The sequence below is a fragment of the Chiloscyllium plagiosum genome, chromosome 28, assembly GCF_004010195.1.
Source record: "Chiloscyllium plagiosum isolate BGI_BamShark_2017 chromosome 28, ASM401019v2, whole genome shotgun sequence".
NCBI classification, from domain to species: domain Eukaryota; kingdom Metazoa; phylum Chordata; class Chondrichthyes; order Orectolobiformes; family Hemiscylliidae; genus Chiloscyllium; species Chiloscyllium plagiosum.
Genome location: NC_057737.1, coordinates 31734727 through 31757628, shown reverse-complemented (window position 1 = coordinate 31757628; position 22902 = coordinate 31734727). Strand labels below are relative to the sequence as shown.

At 41.1% G+C, this 22902-nt stretch overlaps 1 protein-coding gene across 10 annotated transcripts in view; it reads left to right on the top strand.

Moving 5' to 3' along the window:
• Positions 1–22902, top strand: part of LOC122564089 (syntaxin-1A) — a 375281-nt gene that overhangs the window by 168597 nt on the left and 183782 nt on the right. The window lies entirely within an intron of this gene.

Here is a 22902-nt window from a genome sequence, read left to right as displayed (position 1 = left end):
CCTAAATGCATGGTCAGTGACACTGGATCTAAAGAAATGTCTGTCACAAAATGTAATACCTATTAACAGCAGTACGCAGCTTGGGTCCCACTTAAATTAATGATGTGTGAAGAACTAACCTCCCTGACATTTCTGGGACTGTTACTGTAAAGGCAACACCAGTGCCTTACATGATAAAGCAGGGATTGAGGAAATATACTCACTGACTACATATGGGGAAGAGGGATGAGATTGAAGTGAGGTATACAGTGATGATCTGACTGATATATACAGAAATGTAATTAACTAGTCATATATGAAAAGAATGTAGTTGACAAATAAATACTGAGAATGTGATTGATTGGATTATAAATGATACTAATGTGATGGACACAAGCATGGATACATAGTCATGTATTTGAAATAAGTTAATTTGTGATTCTGCTCCTGGGATGCAGGAAACATGGTTAGAAGTAAAAAAGCAAATATATTATCCCATTGCAAAAATAAATATTTGTAAATATTCAGTTTTAAACTTCCTAAGCATCATGTCATGATACTATTTAATGTCATTGGTGTTTCTCTTGAGTCATCCTACATAGAAACAAAGAAAAAGTTTAGTTGTACATCGCATTTTCATGTCTGTGGAATGTCTTAAAGTATTTCACAAGTATTTACTTCTGAGATTCAATCACTAATATTATGAAAGCAAAGGCAGCAACTAAATTACACACAGTATCCCACAAGCCACACCATTAATAATGCCTGCTTTGCCTGATCTAATTTGCTGATATTGTTTAAGGGAGTTCCTTTGGCCAAAATACCGGCATGCTCCATACTCTTGGTATTTTGCCATGGTATTTTTTACATTCATATATTTTTTAAAAAGTCTTCGTTTTAGTCACAACTGACAGTAATTATAACAAGTCAACACTTCCTAGATATTGCACGGACTTTCGCTGGGATTCCATTTCCCAGCTATTGATCAATCCCAAATAATCATGCACAATAGAAAACGCTGGAGTTTAGATATTTAAGCTTTGTGATTAATGCAATGTGGACCTTTGGCAGAAAAGATGTCCATGCAACATCCTGAAATAAACTAGTAGAAAATCACATTCACACTTATTTGCATTAGAAATAAATGGAATGAGAACATAGGAGAATTTGCGGATGAGAAAGAGATATTCATCCGATCAATACATCTTCCTCTAGAGTTCTAAATCATTAGTTAAACCCATCTCTCTAACACCCAAACTATCACATTGAAGTCTGTTGCTGTTGTAACCCCACTGTATCCAAACATCTGTACTTAACTGTCTTGCTTGTGAATTATTTTCATTTTAAAAGGAAAGAAAGTTCCTTCTGATATGTATTCAGTACTTATGATTCTATGCCCCCTAATTTAATTTAAAATAACATTCACAGTTTACTTTAGCACTGCCAATTAATATTTAATGTATCTCTGTGAGGTCCCAGTTTAACTGACCTTCTTTACAGCCTGTAGAACCTGAGTTCCTCTAATCTTTTTTCATGTCTCATCCTATTTCCACTTGGGATTTGTTCTGTTGCACTGATCATCAAACACTGGCCGTGTTTGGCATGTCAAATGCTTCAATGCCCTGGAATTGCAATTGTGCCAGAACTTCAGAACCTCTTGAAATCAAAAAAAAAGTTTTCTCTGTCTCTCAGCTTGGCAGATCCCATTGAAAGAGACAGGGGGCTTGATAAATATTCAGCCTGTGCTGATCTTTGGAAAGCCAGCAAATGCTAAAGAATAGCAGAAAGACCTGGATTTAGCAATCTTAATGACTTCAAATGAAGTAACACATTATTAGATGTCTGGGTATCCACGTCATGTATTACTCATCACTGATATGTGGGCAGATGCTTTGTTAGCAATCAGAACACATCACATTGAGCTTTGATGAACAGCAGCCTGACATTTTATTACATGGTAATAGTCCGATATGCAAATATAACTGTGTCTCGAAGCAAATTTCTAAATTTGTATGATGGCTACTGTACAAATTACATATATTGATGGAAGAGGCAAGGTCATTTGGGATAGAAAGCCCTATGAATGTAGAATCCAGCCAACAATTCAAATAAGCTACTTAAATCTAATACAAATGAGCAAGAAAACCAAGCAGATCTCTGTGAAGTCAAAAAACAATTACATTTTAAGCCTGACTAGATGGATATTGTGTGGTAAAAATAGACTCTTAATTAGTAATAGGCCTAGCATGGTGATGAAGGACATATATGTGAAACAAGTTAACTCTTCACTTTCCCTCCTTTTCCTTTTCCTTTTGCTTAGACATTCTTTGAGCAGAAAATGTCTGTGTATCTCTACATATTATTTCATCACACTTTCTTTGTATTTTCTCCATATCTCATTCAGCCCTCACCTCAATCTACCACTGTCCTGTCTTCCCACTGCAACTTGCCTTCTCCGCACTGCTGAATGCCAATAGTGCCCCTACTGCTACCTGACTAAATCCACCACCATCCCACACCACCACCACCATTCTATATCTTGACTCTTCAAACCTTGCATGCCCCACTTCCCAACTAACCACTGTACCCACCCTCCCACCCTCACTGTCCATGTGCTCCATTCCTCTTCCTTATCTGATCCCATCGGCTCATTATCCAACTCCTACCTGCATCCTCTATTAGCCACCACTGCCCTCCACATGTGCACTCTGTTCCTCCCCAACTTTGCCCCACACCAGGCTTTAGTTCACATCCTGCACCCCTTCTGATTACCTGCCCCATCCACCTCAGCTGCCTCTGCTCCCTTCTCTTGTATTCACATATGGGATGCAGGCATTGTCATCAGTGCGAGCATTGATTGCTCATCTACAATTCTCCTTGAAAAGATTGTGGTGATCTGTTTTTTGAACTACTGCAGTCCATGTGCTGCATGTGGACCTAGAATGCCATTGGGGAGGGGAATTCCATGATTTTGACCCAGCAACAGTGAAGTAAACAGTGAAATATGGTGGATGATGAGTGGTTTGGATGGGAACTTGCAAGTGACGATGTTTAAATGTGCTGCCCTGTCCAGCTGGGTGGGAATGGTCGCGAAAATGAATGGTGCTATCTGAGGAAGACTGATGAATTTCTGCAGTTCATGTTCTCAATAGTACACATTGCTGCTACTGGCTGGTGGTGGTAGCATGAGTGAATATTTATGGATGTGGTGCCAATCAAGCAGACTGCTTTGTCCTGGATGATGTCAAACTTCTTAAGTGTTGTTGCATCTATCCAAGCAAGTGGGGAGTGCTCCATCACATTCCTGACTTGTGCCTTGTAAATGATCGACTGGCATTTGGGGTATCAGCAAGTGACTTACATGGAGCAGGATTCCTAGCCTCTGATGTACTCCTGTAACCATAGTACTTATATGCCAGGCCCAATTCAATTTCTGGTCATGATAACCCTAGGATGTTGATAATGGGGAGTTCAGTGATGTTAACACCATTGAATATCAAGGAATGATGGTTAGATTTTCTCTTTTCAGAGATAGTGATTGCCTTGTATTGTGTGGTGTGAATGTTTTCAGCCCAAATCTAGATATTGCCCAGATCTTGCTGCATTTAGACATGGACTGCATCAGTATCTGAAGGTTTGCAAATGGTACTGAACATTGTACTTTGTACTTTGTGTCAATGGCAAGCATCCCTAATTCAGATTTTATGATGGAGGAAAGGTCATTAGTGAAGCTGCTAAAGATGGTTTCTTGCTATAATGGAAACCTGGCTAAAGGAGGGGCAAAATTGGCAGCACAATATCGTTGGATATCATTTTCAGACAGTGGATGACAAAAAAAAGGGAGGATTGTGGCAGGTTACAATACTGGTTAAAGAATCAATTACAGTTGTGAGAAGAGATGATTTACTAAACAGGTTAACAAATTAGGCTTCATGGTTTCAGCTTCAGAATAAACAAGGGGCAGTCACATTACTCGGAGTTTACTACAAACCGCCAAATAGTGAATGGGAGATAGAAGAATATAAATGTAGACAAATTCTTGCCTGTAGGAATAAGAGGGTAATCATAGTAGGAGACTTTAACTATCCCAATATCAACTGAGTTTCAAACAATATAACGGACATAGTACATAAACGTTTCACTTTCAGTGTCCAGGATTTTTTTTTTTGAATAATACATGACAAGCCAACTTGAGGGGACTCAATTCTGGATTTAGATTTGGGAAATGAAGATGAAGATGTGGATGTGGATGAAGTGATAGTGAGCAAGGGTATCAGAGATAGTGACCCCAATTCGTTTACATTAGATTAGATTCCTTACAGTCCTTACCGACCCTCCGAAGAGTAACCCACCCAGACCCATTTCCCTCTGACTAATGCACCTAACACTATGGGAAATTTAATGTGGCCAATTCACCTGACCTGCACATCTTTGGACTGTGGGAGGAAACGAGAGCACCCAGAGAAAACCCACACAGACACAGGGAGAATGTGCAAACTCCACATAGACAGTCGCTCGAAGCTGGAATCAAAACTGGGTCCCTGGCGCTGTGAGGCAGCAGTGCTGAGCCCTATTAGATTTGGTATCTATTATGGAAAAGAACAGAGATAAATCTGGAGTAAATGTTTTAACTGGGAGAAAGCAAATTTCACAAAACTGAGAAGTGATTTGGTGAGGTAGGCTGTATAGGACTGCTGAAGGATAACTTAGTGGGAAACCAGTGGGAGGCGCTACAAATTGAGCTCCCACTGGAGAGAGGTAGATATGTCCCCTCTAAAAGAATAAGAATGGTACTGTCAAATCTCGAGGAACCAAAAATACAGGGGAAGATTAAACAGAAAAAGAAAGCTTGTGATAGTCTCAAAAAACTCAACACTGCAGATATCCGAGAGGAGTATAGAAAGTACCGGGATCAAATTTAAAAACAGAAAATTAAAAAGGACATAAAGAAATATTAAGATAAAGGAAAAACCAAAGATGTCTTACTAGTGAATAAAGAGCAAAAGGATAGTTAAGGAAAAGTTGGAACCTCTCAGAGATGAAGGGAACTTTGTGTGAAGATCCAGCGGATATGGGAAGAATTTTAAATGCATTTTTCATCTTTGTATTCACAAAGGAAAGGGATGATGTGGATATAGTAATCCAAGAGGAGCAGTGTAAAATGTTAGACAAAATAAACATAACGAGAGGAAGTATTAGGGAAATTGTAAGTGGACATGTTGCCCGGGCCCGATGGATTGTTCCCTGGGATGTTGAAGAACGTCAGGAAGGAAATAGCAGATTCTCTGAGGATTATTTTCTAATCTTTATGGGACACAGGTGAGGTGCCAGAGGATTGGATGAATGCAAACGTAGTTCCATTGTTTAAAAAGGGTACAAAGGAATTGCCAAATAATCATAGGCCAGTTAGTCTTACTTCAGTGGTGGGCACATTGTTAGAATCAGACCTAAGAGATTTAAAAACTGTCACTTAGAAAGGCATGGACTAGTCAGGGAGAGTCAGCATGGCTTTGTTAAGGAATGGGCATGCCTTACAAATATGATTGAATTCTTTGAGAATGTATCAAGGACAATCGATATGGGTATTGTGGTAGATGTTTTCTACATGGATTTTAGTAAGGCATTTGACAAGGTCCTACATGGCAAACCAGTCAAAAAGGTAAAAGCCCACATGATGTAGGGTATGTGTTGAATTGGATCCAAAGTTGGCTTATAACAGGAAACAAAGGGAAATGGTTGATGACTGCTTTTGTTATTGGAAAGCTGTTTCAATCGGTGTTCTTACAGATAAGTGCACGTGACATATATCCTTTTAATGAATTCTCACCATAAGATCTTTTACATTGATCAATGCAATGGGCCATTGCATTTCAGGTTCTTATCCAAAAGATGATCTCATCTCAGGGTTTGTAACTGGACTTATAATGCTCAAATCAACCTCTCCCAATCCTATGACCTCTTCCACCTGGAAAGGCTGTTATAGAGAAACATCACCACCTAGAGGTACACACACCATCCTGCCTTGGAACTATTTGTAGCTACGTCAAAATCCTGAAGCACCCGTAATAACAGCACAGTGATTTACCTATATCCCATGAACAGCAGCAGTTGAACAAAGCAGCTCACCACCACATTCCTTTCAAAGAAATTAGAAATGGGAAATAGGTAAATGGCCCAGACAGTGATATGTGAATTCTGTGAACAGATAAAAAGAAGCTCCAGGTGCTAACCTAAATGAATGGGAGGAAGAAGTTAGGAGCCAGTGGTAATTTTCTTTAACTAGTAATCCAGGGACCAGACCTGGAGCCATGTTTTTGGATCCCATCATAGCAAGTGTCGAAATTAAAAATAGCCATTTGGAGATGGGTTTTGATGAGGAGTTCTGCCATCCTCACCTAAACAACCAACATGTGACTCCGGACCCACAGCAATGTGATTGACGCTTAACTGGCCTCTGAAGTGACTCTAACAAGTAACTCGGTTCAAAGAGTAATTAGGGGACAGCAAGAAATACTGGCCTACCAAGCAATGCCAAAACTCATGAATGCATCAATTTAAAAAAATGACTTCACAATTGCTGTTTTGTAGTATCTTCATTATTCATTAACTCCCACTAATTGACTCCGAAGATAACAGCGAAGATTAAACTGGTAATCAGAAGAGTTTCTCAGGGCTCAGTATTGGGGCCTTCATCCTGTCCAGTATTTAGAGTATTTGTTTGTTATCTGCTAACAGTACTGAGCATGTGTGAGAGAAGAGCCAAAAATATTATCAATGGATATTAGTGGATGAGAACACTTTAATGATTGTGTGTTAATTGATTGGTACAAGATTTACACATTTCTAATGAATCTGGGTAAGTGGATCATTTATAAATGTTCTGCTTTGGTTTTATTTTGTGCTGAGTCTTTTTGTCACGGAGCCAGTTTCTGCACAAAGTTGCCAGCTGTGCTTGGAGGTAATAATGGAGGTTTTACCACATGATCTCTAGCATACAAACTCCACTTCCATTAAATGGCTTTCCTTTTTAATGCATCAATAACTAATAAATTAAAGTGTTTGAAAAAACCATGTAAACAAATAAATACTGTTGCTATGATTGATATTGTGACTAGGACATTGATTCTTGGGAAAGCCGGATATTCTGATTCCTGAAGAAGGGCTCATGCCCGAAACGTCGATTCTCCTGCACCTTGGATGCTGCCTGACCTGCTGCGCTTTTCCAGCAACACATTTTCAGCTCTGATCTCCAGCATCTGCAGCCCTCACTTTCTCCTAGAAAATTCTTGATATGCCAGGAATCCTGACTGCCAAAATATCTGATGCGCTCTGCTGCGATCGTGCCCATTTTCCTCCTCCAGTCTCTCATCCAAGCTCATGTACAAATAAATGGAGCACTGGCACTTATGTAAAACATGAAACCAGCATACAGCTGCGATGAGATCAGCACTTGACATACAGGACACAGCCTGTCACACCTAGCAACGGCCTCACGCAACCAGAGGTTTTAAATATTCTGTACCCCAGGGTTTTGACTTCTGTGCTCTATAAATTCACAAGTTCAAGATCATTCAATGTTATTGCAGCCTGCCTTAATGTAGCATACCCTGCACAAACTGAAACCAACCGATAATCCAAGGAGCACTTCACCAGTTGTTGTAGCATGCCTTTTGTCTCTCCACTTCATCTGACATTTTACAAATGCTGAATTACATTAAATAATTCCCAGTGGAGCAGCCACAAAGCATGGTGTGTTTGTGGCATTGTAGTATGTAGATGTCATAATTCTGGCTTTTTCTCACTTTGTTATTTTTGTATGCATGACTTCAACTTCTAAACAATCTGAGTTTATCATCTGTGTCCCAACTTTCTATTTATTTCCTTAATTGAATGAATTGCTGAGTTGAGACTGAACAAGATGTCTATTACATTCACTACATTGAAGAGAAATTCGTCAACTACTCAATAGTACTGGGCCAGTTTTATCTGCAGCTAAAGAAATACACATGGCACAACAAAATACTAAACTACTAAAAAAAAATGAAACCTTGATACAGTGTCTTTGATAGATTTACACTGAGAGATACTGGTGCAATAAAATCAAGGCTTACAATCTAAGTACTAATGTTACAATATCTAGCGTTCTACAGTCAAACAGCAATGCCCTACACTTAACAAATCTTGTAAACAGAAAAGTCACCATGGTCCTAACTAGAGAGAGGCAACTGGCAGTGATTTAACCTGAGGGTCACCCCACCCTCAGGTTAGGGGAGAGGCTTTTATGGTACCCTTGACCGATGTAGGTATTGAACCTACACTGTTGATGTTACTTTGAATGACAAACCAACCATCCAGCCAATTGAGCTAACCAATTGATGAGATCTGATGCACCTTTCCAATAATCAGACTCAGATTGAGATTGACACATTGGCAGAGCCTGACTTGCATAGTCAGATGCTGATAACCACCAGTCTTATGCATCAAGAGTTTTACCAAGGAACTGGAGTAGACCATTCATCTCTTCAATTCAATAATATCATGGCTCATTGGATTGTGGTATCAACTCCACTGTCCTTGATTACATTGCCTGTCAAAATCTAATTCAGCATTGGATAAATCCAGCCTGCTTGGTTTTCTGAGAAAGAGAATTCCACAGACTGGTAATCCATTGAAAGAATAATAATTTCCTTCATCTCCACCTTAAAAGGGAAACCTATCAAACTGTGTCACTTCATTCTAGTCTCCAACACAAGAGGAAACATGCTATTGGTATCTACCCTGTTAAATCCTCTCTGATGTGTTTCAATATGACCACTTGTCAGTCATCAAAACTCCAATGGGTAAAGGCTCAACTAGCTCAATCTTTCTTCATAAGACAAGCCATTCATTCCAGGAATTAATTGAATGAAACTTTTTTGAATAGCTTCTAACACAATTATATTCTTTTACAAATAAGGAGAGCAAAACTGTACACCCGAGCCACAGATGTGGTCTACCAAGGCCTCGTAAGCTTCTCGACTTGTATATTCCATTTCCTTGTAAGAAACAACAATATTCTATTTGCTTCCTAATCATTTGCTTGTGATGTTAACTTTGTGATTCCTGTACCCAAATACCCAGAATTCTCTATACTACTGTCTACCTGTCTACTTAAATAATATTCTTCCTACTGAAATGGACTAGTTAACATTTCATCATGTCTTAGTCCATCAGCCAAATTTTCACCCAGTTGCTTAATCTATCTATATCCTTGTACAAACAGTCCACCTTCTCTTGACAACTTCTTTTCCCACCTGACTTGATGTCATTGCAAATTTAGTGACCATGCATTTGATCTTTTCATTCAAGTCAGTGATATCAAAGAGCCACAGAGTCATGTAGCATAGAAACAGGCCCTTCAGCCTACCATGCCTAAGCTGACTAACAAACACTAATCTCATTTACCTGCACTTAATCCGTAGCCTACTTTGCCCTGATATATTAAGTACTCCTCTAGATGCTTCTTATTTACAAGTGTATCAGCCTCCATCACTCTCTAAGCCAGCACATTCCGTATTTCCACCACCCTCTGGGTGAAAAAAAATTCTTAGGTCTCTAAACCACTTAATCCTTACCACTGATCTTAGACACGTCTGCCACAGGGAAATGATTCTCACAATTTACCCTGTGTATGCCTCTCATAATTCTGTACACTTCAATCAGACTCCCCCTCCATTGACTCTGATCTAAGGTAAACTTAGCTTGCCCAGATATTCTTCATTTCTGAGACTTTCCATCCAGGCAACATGAATCTCCTCTTCACTCTGTCTAGTGCAATCACATCCTACTAATAGTGTGATGACCAGAACTGCACACAGTATTCCATCTGTGGCCTAACCAACATTTCTTAAAGTTGTAACAAGACTTCCTTGTTCCTGCGTGTCCTTGGTGGAGTGGGAGGGTGAGTTAAAGTGTTCAGCCACGGGGTGGTGGAGTTATTGGTACGGGTGTCCCAGAGTTGTTCTCTGAAGCGTTCTGCAAGTAGGCGCCCTGTCTCACTCTGACCAAGGACATGCAGGTCCCGGGCCTCCTCCATCACCACATCCTAACCACCCGATATCTGGAAGAAGGAAGCCTCATCTTCCACCTTGGGACCCTCCAACCATATGAGATCAATATGGATTTCACCAGTTTCTTCACTTCTCCTCCCCCCACCTTATCCCAGATCCAACCTTCCAACTCAGTACTGTCCTCCTGACCTGTCCTACTGTTCATCTTCCTTCCCACCTATCCATTGTACTCTCCTCTCTGACCTATCACCATTACCCCCACCTCCATCTACCTGTCGTACTCTCAGCTACCTCACCCCCCCAGGCCCACCCCCTCCCATTTATCTCTCCACTCTCTCAGCTCACAAGCCTCATTCCTGATGAAGGGCTTTTGCTCGAAAGATCGATTTTCCTGCTCCTCAGATGTTGCCTGACTGGCTGTGCTTTTCCAGCACCACACTCTAGACTCTAATCTCCAGCATCTGCAGTCCTCACTTCCTCCTATCCCTGCAATACCTGCTTTTCCAAGTGTTAACCCTAACCCTAAGAATTATTTTCAATAGTAAATGTTCAGACTAACTGCCTTTCTTGAACAAAAGAACCACATTAGGTTTATAGTTGAGGACCCAACATTAATTCCTGTGGTAGTCCACCAGCTGAACATAAGCCCATTTATCCCTGCTGTCTTCCTATTCATTCACTGGATATGGGTGTCAATGACTGGGCCAATTGTTAATGGTCAACCATGTTTCTGTGGGTCTGGAGTCACATGACGGCCAGACCAGGTAAGGATGACAGTTTCCTTCCTTGAAGGACATAGTGAACCAGAACAGTTTTGCCAATAATTTCATGGTCATCATTAGGCTCTTAATTTCAGACTTTTTTGACTGAAATCAAATTCCACTATCGGCTATGGCAGGATTTGAACCTGGGTCCCCAGAATATTACCTGGGTCTCTGGATTAATACTCTAGTAATAATCCTATTAGGCCATTACTTCCCCACATGTCTGCTTCATATTAGCTGACTAGCCTATTACACATGCTAATATGTTATCCACTACACCATGAGTTTTTATTTCAGGTATTTCTGATCAAAAGTCTCTGTAATCCAAATTAACTAGATCAATTAAGAGTGCAGGATGGCATGTCAGGAGTAAAAACAGGCATACTTAAAAATGAGATGTCAACCTTGTGAAACTACAAAACAGGACTATGTGCATGCCAAGCAGCATAAGTAGCAACTCATTGGAAGAGGAGGAGGAGGCGGCTCCACAAGTTTTAACGAAAAAATTCCTTAATTGTGGGGCAGCACAAGACATTAGTGCAAAAGATAAGGCAGAAACATTTGCAGCAGTCTTCAGTCAGAAGTGCCAAGTGATTCATCATTGCCTCCTCCTCCAGAGATTCCCAGTATCATAGATGCCAGTCTTCAGCCAATTCAGTTCACTCTCTATGACATCAATATCAAAAACTGGAGGCATTGGCTACTGCAAAAGTTATGGGCACTGGCAACATTCTGGCCATAATACGAAAGACTTGCTTCAGGACTGCTGCACCCCTAGCCAAGCTGCATCTGCTCAAGAATGTGGAAATTGCCTAGGTATGTCTTGCACACAAAAACTAAATTATAACCAACCCAGGCAATCACAGTCTAATCTTGACCACCAGTAAAGTGATGGAAGGTGTCATCAATAATGCTATCGAAAAGCACCTGCTCAACAATAACCTTCTCACTGACGCCCTGTTTGGGTTCTGCCAGGACCACTCAACTTCTGACTTCATCATAGCCTTGGATAAGCATGGGCGCAAGAGTTGAATTTCAGAGGTGAGGCGTCAGTGACTGCCCTTGATATCAAGGCCGTATTTTACAGAATGTAGCATCAAGGGCCCATAGCAAAATGGATTCAGTGAGAATCAGGGGAAACTGGCTGTTGGTTGGAATCATACCTGACACAAAAGAAATGGTTGTTCGAGTTTCAATCATCTCAATTCTTGGACATCTCTGCAGGAGTTCCTCAGGGTAGTGTCCTGGGCCCAACCATCTTCAGCTGCTTCATAAATTACCTTCCTTCCATCCTAAGGTCAGAGGTGGAAATGTTTGCACAATGCTCAGCACCAGTCGCAACTCCTCAGATATTGAAACAGTCCATTTTCAAATGCAGCAAATCCTGGACAGTTATCAAGGCTGAGGCTGAAAAGTGACAACTAACATTAGCACCACAGAAATACCAAGCAATCACCATCATCAATAAGAGAGATCTAACCATTCATCGCATGAGATTCAATGGTATTATCATCATCGAATCCCCCACTATCAACATCCTATGGGTTACTATTGACCAGAGACTCAACTGGACTAGCCATACAAACTCAGCCATGCAAGAACAAGTCAGAGGTTGCAAATTCTGCAGCAAGTAATCCACCTCCTAACTCACTCAATTTTGATGAACATTTCACAATTTGTTTTAGTGCAGCCCACCATCCTTTCCTCATGCTTCCCCATAGCCTTCCCTATTCCAACCCAAGCATCTCTCCTGCATTTGAGATACTCTTCTTGATCTCCATTGCGATTATTGTTCTGGTATGCATCATTTACCTCCTTTCTCTTGCTTATTTTCTCATCAATATCCTTAGTCATCCAAAGTACTCTGACTTTGGATACCCTGTATTTATCTCTTATGGGTATGTACCATATTCATTGCACCCTATTCATCTCTCTTTTGAAATTCTCCCATTTCTCATCCACTGTTTTATCCACCAAAATTCATTTCCAACTACCTGCTCCAGTTCAACTTTTAGAACCCTAAAACCTGCCCTTTTTCAGCATGGGATGATAATCCTTGACTGATTTTTATCCTTTTCCAACTTAATATTGAATCTTGTTATATTATGATTGTCATTTCGTAAATGCTCACCCACTCTAACGTTCGCCATTTGACCTGCCTCATTTCCTATGATAAGATCCAGCACAGCTTTCTCCCTGGTAGAACTGGAAATGTACTGTTCCAGAGCATAATACAATGAGATATTGAGAACTGCATTAAATTGGCTTAAGTAGTGAGATATTGATAACTGCAATAACCAGACTTATACAGCGAGATATTTAAAACTGCTATAAACACCCTCACACAGCAACTGTAATATTCAATCTTAAACAGTAAGATATTGATAACTACTCAAAACAAGCTTACAAAGTGAGATATTGATAACAGTAATAAGCAGCCTTATACAGCAGGACTAGATTACAGCAGACAGCCTTTTTCAGCAAGCTATTAATGTATTGCAATAACAAAGCTTGTCCACTTTATCCATACCAGTCATGTATTTTCACAGAAGAAAGATGGCCTTTGAAAGTCTGCAGCTTTTCTTGACAAATCATAGATACAATTATCTCTCTTTTATCTGGAAAATCCACCAAACAGAACTCCCCATTTATTAGTGCTGGCTAATTGTGCAGGCACATTCTCTGAGTCACAAGGAAGTTAGTTACCCTGTTGACTAAATAAGTGATTTATTTCAAATTGTGTTCTAGCACTAAGAAATGGGTCTCATCTTATTTGGATTCAGATTTTTGCTCTTCATTATCATAGGAGAGATATAGTGACAATGTCACTGGACTAGTAATCCAGGCTGCAGACTAATGTTCTGGGGACATATGTTTGAAGCCACCAGTGGTGAAATTTAAATTCAGCAAAGTCTGGAATAAAAATCTGGCCCAATGACCACGTAAACAATGTTGATGGTCATAAAAACATACCCTGATTCACTGTCCTTTCGGGAAGGAAATCTGCCATTTGGACCTGGCCTGGGCTGCACATGACTCCAGACCCACAGCAATGTGAGTGACTCTTATCCACCTTCTGGGCACTTCGGGATAAGCGACAAGTGCTGGCCGAGTCAGCAATGCCCATGTCCTGTGAAGAAACTGTTTAAAATCTTTACTGAAGAATATATGAGGTTTGTGTCTGTGTCCAGGCATGGAGAGAGAAGAATATTGGGCAGAGGGTTTGCTGCTGACATACTTTGGCAGCACCCAATTGTAATTTCCAGCTGGCATTCTGGAGTTAAACTGTGGCACAAGCCTCATTTTAGCTTCGGATATTATACTGATGTGGTGGGATCTCCTATCCTCAAGTTTACTGCCGTGACAATTCACAGGATTGTACACGATAGAAAAAAACATACAATTTTATGCGTTAAAAGGACCTTTGTTAGACCTCATTTAGAATACTGTGTCCATGTTTGATCCTCCCATTTGTGGTTGATGTTGAGCTTTAGGAAAATTTCAGAGAACAGCCACAAGCTTGATACCTGGTTTGAAACACTTTAGCTATCCAGATAGATTTTAAAAAGTGGGTGCCTATATATGGTAGAAGAGGATGGACTTTGATTTAATTTGAGGTGGCACAATGCACATGTTGATCATTTATTGCTGAAATATAGGATGGGAGGTCCAGAGGCCATGCTGATGGATTCCACAAGGAAAGGAATAACTTTTTATTCTAGTGGAGTTTTTCTGCACTGTCAGATGAAGAGCCGAGTGATTTCAGCTTTGTATCGAGTGCCTTTAGCCAGGAGTGCAGATTTGGCTTTCCACCAACCCCATATCTGACTGTTTAATGGGAATAGGCCCACAACAAAGCCATGATTCATGTATTGTAATTTCTCCAACAGCAGTTCCCCCAAACCCCTCTTGCATTTAGAGTCGCTGAGTTATACAGTACAAAAACAGAGCCTTCAGGCCAACTCATCCGCTCTGACCAGCCATCCCAGTCTGACCTAGTACCAATTGCCATCTCTCTCCAAACCTTTCCTATTCATGTACCCATCCAGATGCCTTTTAAATGTTGTAATTGTACCAGCCTCCACCACTTCCTCTCGCAGCTCATTGCATACACACATCACCCTCTGCAAGAAAAGGTTACCCCTCGGGTCCTTTATAAATCTTCCTCCTCTCACCCTAAGCCTATGCCCTCTAGGTTTTGGCTCCCTTGGAAAAAAAGACCTTGGCTGTTCACCCTATCCATGCCCCTCATGATTTTATAAACCTTAATCAGGTCACCCCCTCAGCCACCAACACTCCAGGGAAAACAGCCCCAGCCTATTCAGCTTCACCCTATAGCTCAAACCTTCCAGTCCTGGCAACATTCTTTTCTGTGCCCTATCAAGTTTTACAACAACATTCTTATAGAAGGGCGACTAGAATTGCACACAGTATTCTAAAAGTGGCCTCATCAATGTTCTGTAAAGCTACAACATGACGTCCCAACTCCTATACTTAAAGCTCTGACCAATGAAGGCAAGCATACCAAGCGCCTTGTTTATCATTTTACCTGCCTACAACTCATTTTCAGAGAAGTATGCACAGCTCCCCTAGGTCTCTCTGTTTGTCAACAAGACCCGACCATTAACTGTACAAGTCCTGCCCTGAATTGCCTTACCAAAATGCAGCACATCATGTGTAAATTAAAATCCATCTGCCACTCCTCGGCCCACTGGCCCATCTGATCAAGATTCCATTATACTCAGAGATAACCTTCTTCACTGTCCACTACACAACCAATTTTGGTGTCATCTGCAAACGCACTAGCTATGCCTCCTGAATTTACATCCAAATTATTTATATAAGTGACACAAAGCAGTGGAACCTAGCACCAATCCTTGTGGCATGCTGCTGGTCACAGGCATCCAATCCAAAAAACACCTTCTACCACCACCCTCTGTCTCCTACCTTCAAGCCAATTTTGTATCCAATTGGTAATTCATGGCTATTGTCTTCCTCCTCCTCCAGGAAAGCAACTGCCTTTTGATGTCTTCAGTGATCTGTGAGAAGAAAAGGGAGAAGCCTAGAATGGTGGTCTTTAAAATGCTGATGTTGTATTGCAGAGGTCGATAGGGGAAGGCTAGGCTCCTGCCCTGAAGAACTTTGGAAGAGCAAATGGCTGTGTATTGCCATCCCTCATGCACCCATCACAGAAATGGTGTTGTATGAATCTAGCAAACCTAAAAAGGGAGATAAACAAGTTTTTGATTATTTGACTGTGTGAAACAATGCAAGTGTCACTAGTCTGTATCATATCAAGGATTTTCAATACAAAATCATAGACAGTTCCCTCTGCTTCAGAGATTTGAGTAAGGAGCCCATTTTGAGCAAGGAGGAAGAAGAAAGCATTTGGGACTGACTAGCTTTCCTGCTGTTGTCAGCTCAGGAAATGTCTTCCTTTGCCAATCCATAGGGATATGACATTCCTATTGGCAAGTAACTTCCTGATCTCTCTCACCTAAGCTGAGATGTGGACAGATTGATCATTCGGTAAAGTCTTCCCTCTACCTCATTTTGGAGAGCCTGCATTTTGCCCTCCACAAAATTATAGGCCCTGTCCCTGGCAGCCATCTCCTGTGGAGCATTATGTCTGAGATAAGGGAGAGTTTCTGGTCTTGGAGTCTTACAGTGAAACAATTTAATGGGATTCACCTCAGATCTTTATAAAAAGAGACTGCCTTGCTGAGAAGTCCACATGGGTCAGTATTTGGTCACTGGGTCTCCCTTTACTTACACGTGGGGACACTGATCCTCAGAACCAGCACTCAGAGTGAACAGGATGCCTGACAATCCTGTTTATATCTGTCAGCCAGGGCTCCTTGATAGGACCAGATTAACCACCCCAATCAGGGAACTCATATTCTATGATGTCTATCCGACTGGCCTCATTAAACCACTAGACTTACCACATGCTTCCTTGCCTCATTCTTCTCCCTTCTATGATGCTCCAGCCGAATAGTATGGAAACATTGCTTATGTGACGATTAGGTTCAAACCATGCTGACCAATTACAACATAGATGAGACTATTTTATATTTGTACATCTGCTAATGGATTGGCAGCAAAGCTAAGAATAACTTTACCTCAGCAGAATATGAACGTAGGAAATAGAAGAATATAGTATGGGAAGATGTCCTTTGGCTCAACATGCCTATGCTGACCATGATGCCATTCTAAACTAATCTCATTTGCCTACACATGTCCTGAGTGAGGCTATGCAATTGTCTTCATTCAAGTGATGTCCTTCAAGCTCACCAGTTTCCTCATTTCCCCTCCCCCCAGCCTGTCTCAGTCAAATCCATCAAATTCAGCACCGCCTTCCTAACCTGCAATCTTCTTCCCGACCTCTCCGCCCCCACCCCAGTCTGACCTATCACCCTCACCTTGACCTCTTTCCACCTATCACATTTCCGACGCCCCTCCCCCAAGTCCCTCCTCCCTATCTTTTATCTTAGCCTGCTGGACCAACTTTCCTCATTCCTGAAGAAGGGCTAATGCCCGAAACGTCGATTCTCCTGTTCCCTAGATGCTGCCTGACCTGCTGCGCTTTTCCAGCAACACATTTCCATCTCCTTCAAGCTCAGTCAGCCTGTCAAGGGTTTCCACTTCCAACAGCATAACCTGTAACTCACATACTTCCACTTGTCACATTTTCTAATGACAAAGCCCATTGTAGTGTCTGTTTGAAGTCCAGTTGGGAAGGTGTAAGGTGGTTTTGCATGGTTACATCATTAATCCCACATACCAAACAGTCTCTCAGCATCTCATTCAGGGTTGTACCAAAGTCACATGCCTTTGCCAATAGTCTTAACCTTGCCAGAAATCCTGAAACAGATTCCCCTGGTTCTTGAACTGTCAAGTAAAACCAGTCGTGTGGCAGAATTGGTGGAGGCTTGCCATTGTAATGTTACTTCGCTAAATCTATCAACTCTTGAAAGGTTTAGTATCTGGTGCCTTGAGGAAAGTTAGGCTCCTAATAACCGAAAATCCTGCGGGTCCACACACTGTCAGGAGAATTACTCGTTGCTTTTCACCTGCCCCAATGTCACTTGCCCAGAAAAATATAAGGCATTATTTTAACATACTGGCTCAGTCTTTGGTTGCAGGATCAAACAAGTCACGCTTCCCAAATAGCAGCATAATGTCAGAAATGTTTACCTGCATTTCAAAAACTTCTGTTGCAAGTGAATCTCTTCAGGAACATGTTGTTTTCTCCCATCACCAAGTCACTTTTTATTGACAGATAACATGGGCCTAGCTAGCACAGAGCCTGCGCATCAAGTAAACAGAAGTTCTGACACTCCTGTTTATATCTGTCAGCCAGGACTCCCTGATTGGGACTGTTAACCTGGTCCAATCACAGAAATCATACTGAATGAGATCTACCTGCCTGACCTCATTCCAATCACTACAGTATCCTTTAACAACTTTCCTTACTATTCACAACTCCAACAATTTACATGTCTGTATATTTACTAATCAGACCAACTACATTATTATCTAAATCAATTATATTTATATATATATATATGACAAACCGTCAAGATCCAAGCAGTAATTCTCGTGGAACGCCACTAGTCACAAAGCTCCTGTCAGAAACATGCCCCTCTCCAACTATCCTCTGTCTTGTGTCATAGAGTCATAGAGATGTACAGCAAGGAAACAGACCCTTCGGTCCAACCCGTCCATACCGACCAGATATCCCAACTCAATCTAGTCCCACCTACCAGCACCCGGCTCATTTCCCTCCAAACCCTTCCTATTCATATACCCATCCAAATGCCTTTTAAATGTTGCAATTGTACCAGCCTCCACCACTTCCTCTGGCAGCTCATTCCATACCCAGAACACCCTCTGTGTGAAAAAGTTGCCCCTTCGGTCTCTTTTATATCTTTCCCCTCTCACCCTCAACCTTTGCCCTCTCGTTCTGGACTCCCCAACCCCAGGGAAAAGACTTTGCCTATTTCCCCGATCCATGCCCCTCATAATTTTGTAAACCTCTATAAGGTCAACCCTCAGCCTCCGACACTCCAGGGAAAACAGCCCCAGCCTGTTCAGCCTCTCCCTATAGTTCAAATCCTCCAACCCTGGCAACATTCTTATAAATCTTTTTTGAACCCTTTCAAGTTTCACAACATCTTTCCGATAGGAAAGAGACCAGAATTGCACACAATATTCCAACAGTGGCCTAACCAATGTCCTATACAGCCGCAACATGACATCCCAACTTCTGTACTCAATACTTTGACCAATAAAGGAAAGCATACCAAACGCCTTCTTCACTATCCTATCTTTATGTGACCAAGCCAATGTTGTATCCAATTTACCAACTCACTGTGGATTGCATGTGCTTTAACGTTCTGGGCCAGGCTACCATCAGGGAACTTCTTAAATGCTTTAGTTTCTCACAAATGATTCTGATAAATGATCACTGGCCTTGAAATATTTGCTTTGGTTTTATTTTCATGGATGCTACCCAACCTACTTTCCCCAGCACTTCCTGTTTTTATTTTAGATTTCCAGCATCTTCAGTTCTTAGTATATATTTTGCAGGATCTTTTGAATTTTTTTTTGGCTAATTCTCAGTTACATTGAAGGGGGTTTTTTTGCATGAGGCCTAGGAGATTTATCAATGTATATTGACAAAATTGCTTCATGAACTATGCATCCCACCTTATGGAGTTGCTCTTGTCCAATTGTTGCCCCATCTTGCCATGTGTTGCACCTGGAATAACTTGTCAAACTGTGTATATGTGCTAAAAGACCTGTGTTCCTAGTGTTCTTGCGATCTTTAAAAGTCGACTGTGCACCTGACAAGCATTGGCAACTTGGCAGTGCCCCTCACCAGCAAAGTAATGGCACAACAGCCACAAAGTCAGTCTGCTCATGGCACATTGCTGGCATGGCTGACCCTCCCTGGTACATACAGCCCTTAGGTGTCTCTCCCTAGTTGCTGTCTAACTAGTAGGCCACGCATTCATCTGTTCGTCACTGTATCCCATCAAAGAACCCTCTCGAAAGTGACTGTTACACTCTCCAGAGTGCACATTGGAGACCTGAAACTGGTCATTGTCCAGTTCGGGGAGCATCATGTTCAGGTTAACAGACAATTCCAAATATTAGGTTTTATTTCCAGCCAAAAAAAAATGAACACAAACAAAATGAATCAAAGTTGTAGCTCCACCTCCCAATTCAGTCCATATGCTGGTATCATGGCTAACAGTTACTTCCCACTAACTTTGTAGCTGTTTTAGAGATTTTAGAACATGTATTTATTTAGTCTTAAGCTATTTTTGACTAATGTTGCTGAGTCCAGCTGATCTTCAAAGGACAAAGGATTATTTACACAATGACTGATGTAAGCCTCAGAGAGAGAGAAAATATTTTAAAAATGGAGTGTGTTTGTTTAATATTCATACATTCAGATGTCAATCGGTCCTGTCTGCCTGTTATTATTTTGGATTCAGTAGCTTTTTTCCTGACTCTAAGAGTAGTTTGAATGTGATGTGATGTTAGTTTTTTCCATTCTTTTAGTCAATATGTTTTTCCACTCGAAGATTGCCTTAAATACCTATTAGATTTGCTTGATTACCTTACTATCCCTTTAGTGATTTTCACTGCTGTCTCAGTTGTTCCATTTGATTGGCAACAGTGTGCAGCTGAGGCCTGAATTCTGTAATCTCACCAGTAGTTATTCTGGTTAGCTGGTTTACATCCAGTAGCAAGAGTAGTAGTCTTTGTTAACAAGATAATCAGTTCCTGTGAGTGTGAAGAGATTTACTCCCAGCTTCATTCAGGGTCTTTCTGGAATGTCATGTGTCACCAACAGCTCTGTAAATTGCTTAGCTTTGTACTCATTAGAAGCACGGTGCCAGTTGATATGATCTATTATTTTGTTGCTCATGATTGGCCAACAGAACACTTTTCTTGCCTTCATCAGATTCGACTCACATTATTTCATGCCTTGAATGGATGCACTTTAACATCTCTCTTCTAAACTCCCTTAAGAACTCTATTTCCTTCATTACATCTCTCATCTTCAGCTTTCTGTTCATCTCCAGGTGTCTCATACACACAATTGTGCTGGCAGAAGTTCCTTGATTCTTTCAGGTTATCCTTTCATCACTATTTCCTGAACACTTGGAGAGTTGCATCATGTTGGGTAGTTTGCTAGATTTGAACAAGGCATTTGTTTGATAGAGTCAATGTTTCTGCTGGCTTAATGACTTCCAGGATGTGTTTCTCAGTTGCTTCATGTTCGATCTGGAAGATTAGGTATCCTCTATTTACTTCACGGGAGTGCTACTCTCAAGACCATGTCAATAATGTACAATTTTGCTGAGAGATTTGCTTGTATGGTACATCCAGATGGTATCTCTGTAACTGCAGTAACAATCATGACAGACAGGTTGGAGCAGATAGTAGGGACTTGAGAAAAATGCTTTGAACCGGTTTGTGACTGGACTCAGCTGTCACTTTGTTCCCTTCCAGTAGACACTTTGTTAATCGGACCGTACCATCTTGCCATTAGGAATAACACGCAGGATGAAAATTCAATCGGTTGCCTTCTGTACATTAGGGTTGTTCCAAGTCGTGCCTCATTGGTGTTGCATTGCAGGGTGATACCATCAGTGACATGATTGTAGTTCGGCACTGGTGTAACCATCTCTAGTTACTTGATTTTAATGAACACTGTTTCTTAGTCAATGTCTCAGCACCACTGCAATGAGCTCAGTTATTGGTTGACAAATTGCACAAGAATTTTGCTGAATAGTTGTCATCAGAAAATTGTTGCATTGCTTTTATATCTATTTATCACTGCATTGTTGCTACAGCTGTCACTATTTTGGAATCCAGGCAAAGATTTTTTGCTGTCGGTATAATTTGATTTCAGGCATCTTGAATTACAATTTTTCCTTGGTCAGCTTCAGGTTCATCTGTCAGGTAATTGCATTAGATCGTGACTGTGATCAGCAGTGGCTTCTTCCATTGTGTCTGTACATCCATAAATGAGTAGATCATTCACTATAACCTCCACTTCAGATAGATCAGAAAGAATGCAGAACTCAGGAGAGTTCTCCAGCATAGACACAAATAGGGCAGGGTGTATGGAAAAGGTTAGCAATCAAACTTCAAGCACACTGGACTAACACATGACAATGAGAAGAAGGATGGTTAATACAGGACTGAAGATGTTATATCTGAATGCACACTGTATAAGAAAGTAAACGAGCATTGTGGCACAGATCGAATTTGATAGGTATGACATAGTGCAAATTACTGAGACATGGCTGCAAGGGGATCAGGATTGGGAGCTGAATAGTCAAGGATATGCAGATGGGCAGAGGGTGGGGTTGCCTTGTTAGTAATAAATTAAATTAAATCGATAGTAAGAAATGAAGTAGGGTCAGATGGTGTAGAATCTGTGTGGGTAGAATTGAGGAACCACAAAGGTAAAGAAACCATAGCTGGAGTTATGTATAAGCTTCCAAACAGTAATCAGGAACTGGGGTGCAAGATATACCAGGAGATAGAAAAGATGTGTAGAAGAGGCAAAGCTACGGTGATCATGGAGTCTCTCAATATGCATGTGGATTGGGAAAATCAGGTTGGTAGAGGATTGCAAAAAAAGGAATTTGTGGAATGTCTTAGAATTAGCTTTTTGGAGCAACTTGTGGTAGAGCCCAGTAGAAAACACTGTAATATAAAGGAAGCCTGTGACCAATGGAGTGTCACAAGGATCGGTGCTGGGTCCTCTACTTTTTGTCATTTACATAAATGATTTGGATGTGAGCATAAGAGGTACAGTTAGTAGGTTTGCAGATGACACCAAAATTGGAGGTGTAGTGGACAGCGAAGAAGCTTACCTCCGATTATAATGGGATCTGGACCAGATGGGCCAATGGGCAGAGAAGTGGCAGATGGAGTTTAATTCAAATAAATGTGAGGTGCTGCATTTTGGGAAAGCAAATCTTAGCAGGACTTATACACTTAATGGTAAGGTCCTTGGGAGTGTTGCTGAACAAAGAGACCTTGGAGTGCAGGTTCATAGCTCCTTGAAAGTGGAGTCG